This window comes from Microtus ochrogaster, unplaced genomic scaffold, assembly GCF_000317375.1.
Source record: "Microtus ochrogaster isolate Prairie Vole_2 unplaced genomic scaffold, MicOch1.0 UNK1, whole genome shotgun sequence".
Lineage (NCBI taxonomy): Eukaryota > Metazoa > Chordata > Mammalia > Rodentia > Cricetidae > Microtus > Microtus ochrogaster.
The window spans coordinates 40,955,580-40,961,836 of NW_004949099.1; positions in this window are offsets into that span (position 1 = coordinate 40,955,580).

Here is a 6,257-nt window from a genome sequence, read left to right on the forward strand (position 1 = left end):
TGAGTGCTCCCCCACCACCTGAATGCTCCTCCACCACCCAAGTTCTCCCCCACCATCTGAGTGCTCCCCCACCACCTGAGTGCTCCCCCACCACCCAAGTTCTCCCCCACCACCTTAGTGCTCCCCAATCATGGAGTGCTCCCTCTCCCACCCACCATGCTGGACTGTATCCCTTCGTGCTGACTGGGAACAGATCCTTCCTCCCTTACATCGCTTCTTGTCAGTTTCTTAGTCACTTCAGTGAGAAAAGTCACACAGACCTCAGTTCTAAAGCCACGTTCACCCCTATGTGCTACGGAAGTGATGGAGCAGGGATCCAGAGTTCATGGATTTGGTAAGGAATGAGTCCACGCAGCGGCCCCAGTCCTTCATTCAATAACAATGACCTTGATGGAGAGTTTGGAATACTGCCATGGGTTTCTGGAAACTTATACACAGATAATGAAGGGCTATGTACGACTTGGGTGGGCTGGAGCAGGCTGGGGAGTGGGGAGGACTGTTAAAATCTCCCACATTCTATCAGTGTACTGGACACCAAGCTTAGGAGCCAGCAGACGAGACTGGAAAACGCCTTTCCACGGCAGCCAAGTCACGCTGCGCTGTTTCAGCAGAGCCCGCCTGGGCACTTTACAATTCGTTCTGCATTCTATTAGAGCCAGGACTGGCGAGGAAGGGGAAGGCGAGTAGAACCCAGGCTTTGCTCAGCATCAGTCCCCTGATGACATGCAGTGGTACCCAGAGTGCCCAGAACCACAGGAGCATCAGCTTGAACGCCAGTCCCGTACAAATTAGGAAAAAAAATGCCACTTCTGGGCAGCTACAGTTTGGAGGCGCAGCCCACTGAGCCCCAGTACTGCCTTCTACTAAGCACTAATACTCCTTTACCCCTGTGGCTCAGAGTCCCCGTGCAGCTAACAACCTGAGCAGCTGATCCTGATCACAGGGGGCTGCTAAATGTCAATCAAGATCTCAGATACAGCTTGGCTCATATGGAATATGCTAACAGGGCTAGTTTAGTGGAGCACAGACCCAAATGTGTCACCTGGCTCAGGAAAGCAAGATGAGCTGACTTGATTGGAACAGAAGAAAATAAAACACGCAAGAGAGACAGGCACATTTAAGAACAGAAATCTGGAAGAGCGAGGGGTAACATGGCAAAGCGGGCGTCTTATAGCCTCTGTGAGACCCGCTCCTACTGCAGCAGCAATTGTGTTATAATTAGCCTGGACGTGGTTAATGTGGGTTTAGTACGTTAGAGCCTTCAAATGAGCTGCAAGAGAGAGGGAAATATTACAGACATGAGTATGTGTGTGTGTGTGCGCGCACACACACACACACACACACACAAGGTCTAGTAAAAAGTAAATTAAATTTATAACACAAGGCAAGGAAGATGGAGCTATGGGTAAACAGTTGCCATGTATACATGAAGACCTAAGTTCAAATTCCCAGACCCCACATAGAAACTGAACACAGAGTGTGAGCACCTCTCTCTCTCTCTCTCTCTCTCTCTCTCTCTCTCTCTCTCTCTCTCCCACACACACACACACACACACACACACACACACACACGCACGCACTTACTCATATTAGAAATGAAGTCTAACAAAGCATGCCCCGAGCTCTTCCTTGAGGTCAAGGAGAACTGAGAAGGAACCCCCATGCCCACAAGGGCACTAAGGGTATTCCCAGCCACAGGAGCCAACTAGAGGAACAGGGAGGAAAGGATGCGCTTTGTGTTCTGGGTGACCTGCTGAGGCAAACCCAGGACAGGAAACTATGGCCACAGGAGCTGATTTGACCGGATCTCAGCAATGAGCACCCACGGTCACGCTTGTTCCCAGACTCAGCCAACATCCCCACCATAGGCAGAGCTTGTGATAGTTATGTCTCCCCCCACATCTTCAGCTTTTCACTGGGATAGACGAGGCATGATGCCAGCTAAGTGTGTTGAAGCTGTATCAGGACACAGGCCTTTACTCGGGACTAGCTACCCGGTTATCACAATACAATATAAAATGACAAAATGGAACCTTTTGCTCAAAATTACAGGAATTTCAAGACTGTGACAGCAGGATGGCCAGTGAAGGGCTGGGCACATCTGAGCCTGGAGCTTTATGTGCTGCATGGCCACAAGCCAGCATCACTCATGGTTGAGGGAGACCAGGGACCTTGGTAGAACATTTGGTTAAGCAAGGAAGAGGAGAAGAGGTAAGAAGAAAAAGGGGGCATTAAATAGGTAAACTCCTATGGTAGTTTAAATAAGAATGGCCCCATGCTTAATCATCAGGGAGACAAACTGATGTTTGAAAGGATTAGAAGGATTAGGAGGTGTGGCCTTGTTGGAGGAAGTGTGTCACTGAAGGTGGGCTTTGGGGTTTCAAAAGCCCATGCCAGATCCAGTCTCTTTCTCTCTTCTTGCTGCCTACAGATCAAGACAAAGCTCTCAGCAACCTCTCCAGCACCATGTGTGCCACCATGATGATAATCTATGCCTCTTGTAAGCTTATAAGCAAGTCCCCAGTTATACGCTTTCTGTTATAAGAGTTGCCTTGGTCATGGTGTCTTGTCACAGCAATAGAACAGTGACCAAGCCAATCCCTCTTTAGATGAAATTTCAAAAACCCCGTTCCTTGTCATGAGAGAGCTCTATGATACAAAATTCCTTGCACTCACACAGTTCTTCTGAGTCCTGTCACTGACACACACACAGCAGGGCTTCCTGAGCTGCCAAAACTGTTATTAGGGAAAGTGACTGGCTCTAAGATAAGTACCCAAATTGGCATCTTGCCACAGAATGGAAAGTATATAGTAGAAAAAGAATAAATGTGTAGGGAGTGAAGAGATGGCTCAGTGGTTAGAGCACTTCCTGCTCTTCCAGGGGAAAAGGTTTATTTCCCAGCACACATGTTGGCAATAAGCACACATCTGGCAACTCATAGCCACCTGTAACCCTGGCTCCAAGGGGTCCAGTGCCCTCTTCTGGCCTTTGAAAGCATTGCATTCCTATCGCATACACTCACTGACACATAAAAATAAAAATGAATCTTTTTTTTAAAAGAATAAATGTGCACTGTAGCTGGGAATCATGGAAGGATGCTACTACAGGCTAGAAATACTGAGGTTGGTTATTTAGAAAGTAAAAGTAATACTAGATTAATGAAGAAAAAGCCTCTAGCCACGATATGAGTCAACTATACAAGGTAAGAATAGTCTGAGGGTACCCCAAGTTTGAATTGAAAGAGAAAGCCTTGGAACTCAGTGTCATCAACTAAATAAGTCACAGTACATCAGCCAGCCGCTGGGTCTGCTCCCTCAGCCCTGCATAAAGCACAAGAAATCCAGACAGGGTTTCCTCCTAGACTAATCTGCTATCATGGCCTTTGACACAGAAGCTAATCCTGTGAGCTGAAGACACCAGACCATGTACGACCACAGGTAACTGGGTTCTCAAGGGAGGCAGAGCTCCCTCCCTTCAAGGTCAGGCCTCAGACCTTTCCTTGAAGAGGCCCTTCCCCAAAGCCACCTTGGAGGGCAACAGTCCTTGAACAGACACCAGGAAGGGCCACTCAGCCAGGGAAAAAGCATTGCGGTTAGATGCCACAGCCTACGGAAGAGCTGTTTTTAGACATTTTTGAGATGGTTCTATGGTCAGGTAATGGATCAATTTATAATGTTACACATATAAAATAATGTAAAACCTCCAAGTAAAAAGCGTTCTTCTCCACACCTCGTCAGCATCCCCTCTTGGGTCAATTTAAACCCTCTTTCCCCATTCTCGGCAGAGAGTTAATGTGAGCTATCTTGTTTTAGGTTTCTAGTAACCGTTTTACACACTGTAAAAAAGAAAATGCTGAGGTTAATTTGGATAGATTTTACTTAACTCACACCTAAAACATGACCTTTTCATCAGGTAATCAATATTTTAAAATACCAACCAAAATTTTAAAACTTGTTCCAGTTTGCAGAAATTCACTGTGTATTTTATCCCGAAAGCACAGTTCAATCGGAACTCATTCTGTCTAATGGGCCCAGCAACCTGATGGCTACTGGACAGGCCCAGTGACTAGTGGCTCAGCTGGACAGTGACCTCTGGAATCTTTAAGTTGACGTGTGCAGCCATTGTTGTATTTCCATTGAAACGATAGTAGTTTGCCTAATGACTGAATGATTCTCCAGCCTTGTAACATGCTCTGTGATCTCCCCGTCTCGTGTGCCCCTAGATACGGCATCTCTCAGGTATTTTGTTATAGCAAGGGCAAACAAGCCAATACATTACCCCATCAGAATTGAAGCCATTTTAATCCTAAGTATTGGTATTTGGCTTATCTTGTTCACAAGCATGAACTTCCTGCTTGTGTTTTCCTGTTGTCTCTTCTCTGTCTTCTTCCTGTTGTTGGACTAAAAGGAAGATTTTTAGGCATTGTGTTTTATTCTTCCTTTAGCAGTTTTGACATTTATGTAACTTAGTTTAATTCTTTTAGTCATGCTTGATTATTCAGCAGATAGCTTTAATTCTAGTGATGGGTGGTTGTCAGTGGATAACAGTTTTGTCTTTTGTTATTTATATATATATTTATATATATTTATATGTACACATATATACATAGTATACATGTGTATATGCATATATACATTACACACACTTGTGAGTCAATCTATCAAACAAATCACATCATTTCTGTCTTTCTATTTTTAGGGATTTGTCTGAAGAAATACTTGTTAAGTTGTCAACCACATAAAATTTATAATGTGATTTATTTACTTTTAAAAGGATATTTTCTCAGAGAATACAGCGACGATCTTTGGTGCTAAAATTTCCATGGACTTTTTAAAAACGTTTTATATTGATCAACTCTCCCACAATGTTCAGAAGTAGATACCGCTCATTATGATCCAAAAAGATTATATTCACATATAAATTTATGAATAATAAATACATTTCAAATATTTTTGGAAACCTCCTCTTTTTAAAGAGCTCACATAAAATGTTCAGTAGCACACAGTTTCAGGAAAATGTGTGGGAATTACACAAGAGCTTTCCTCCAACCCTCCATCCTTTCCTTCCTCTCTCTCTCTCTCTCTGTTTCTCTCTCTCTCTCCCCCTCCCTCCCAGGCACGTGACCCTGGATGCAGAAAGCATATACCCTGGTTGCAGGCAATGGAAGTTCCCTAGAGAAACTGAGAGGGGGTTAGCATTGTACTCTCCATGGGCCCAAAACTCCCAGCTGCATGCATTTAATATCATTTTGCTTGTTATTTATACATTTGCTTCGCTGTCTTGTTTGTTGTATCTACATGTGTTTTTCTATGTTTTGCTTTAAAGAGTATTCTCCTGAGAGGAAAAGCAGGCTGTGTGTGAGGTCTTCCATGTGGAATGCCAAGAAAGCACAACAAGAAATTAGACACTTGTGCAGTGCTCTTGATACTGCTAATGAAGATCAATAATTATTTCGGGTACTAATTAGTGGCACTAATGTCCCTGGTGTCACAGAAGTATACCGCGCAGCAGCTCAAACACTCCAGCTTCAACTGTAACATCACTCTCCTGGGAATTACACCAACACCGTGTGTTCTATCACCATTTCTTTACAAACTAAGCATTAGGTGTAAGGGAAAAAAAACTGCCCAGCCTTAGCTGCCAAGTTCACGGTGAAATGCAGGCTGAAATGCAGCTGGTCACCACTGATCAACAGTTATCACTCCCAGGCTTCCTGGAAAAGGGGAAGGTGCCAACAAGTGGCAATCCAGTCCCATTCCTACTGTGGATGAAGAAACCAAGGTCAGTTTCTGCTCTGTGAAGTCAGAAGGAAGCATCGTCACCGAGGCAAGCGAGTTGTTTGCGATGTGTATCTGGATTGCTCCCTCCACTTCCAAGTGCAGGACTTGTTTCTCCTAGAATGGCTCGACAAGAGTCTACACGGAGCTATTCAGGGGCCATATCAGCAGCTTAACCAAGCAAGGCTGGCAGCTGGGCAGGAGTTGGGTTGCCAAGGAAACCTTCTTTGCCTTGCAAGTCTCCTAGGTAGTGGTTGGAAATGGTTCTGAAAGACAGGCTGATGCTTCAGGGTGGAGATACAAGTTGTGCAGTTCCTGACCTGTGAGCACTTGAATGCTAGATCACGGGTCTGTATGTACTCAGAGAGCCAACGCCAACGGTGACAGGCTGCATTCCTCGTTGCTGCTGCTGCTGCTGCTGTTGTTCTCTCTCTCTCTCTCTCTCTCTGTGTGTGTGTGTGTGTGTGTGTGTGTGTGTG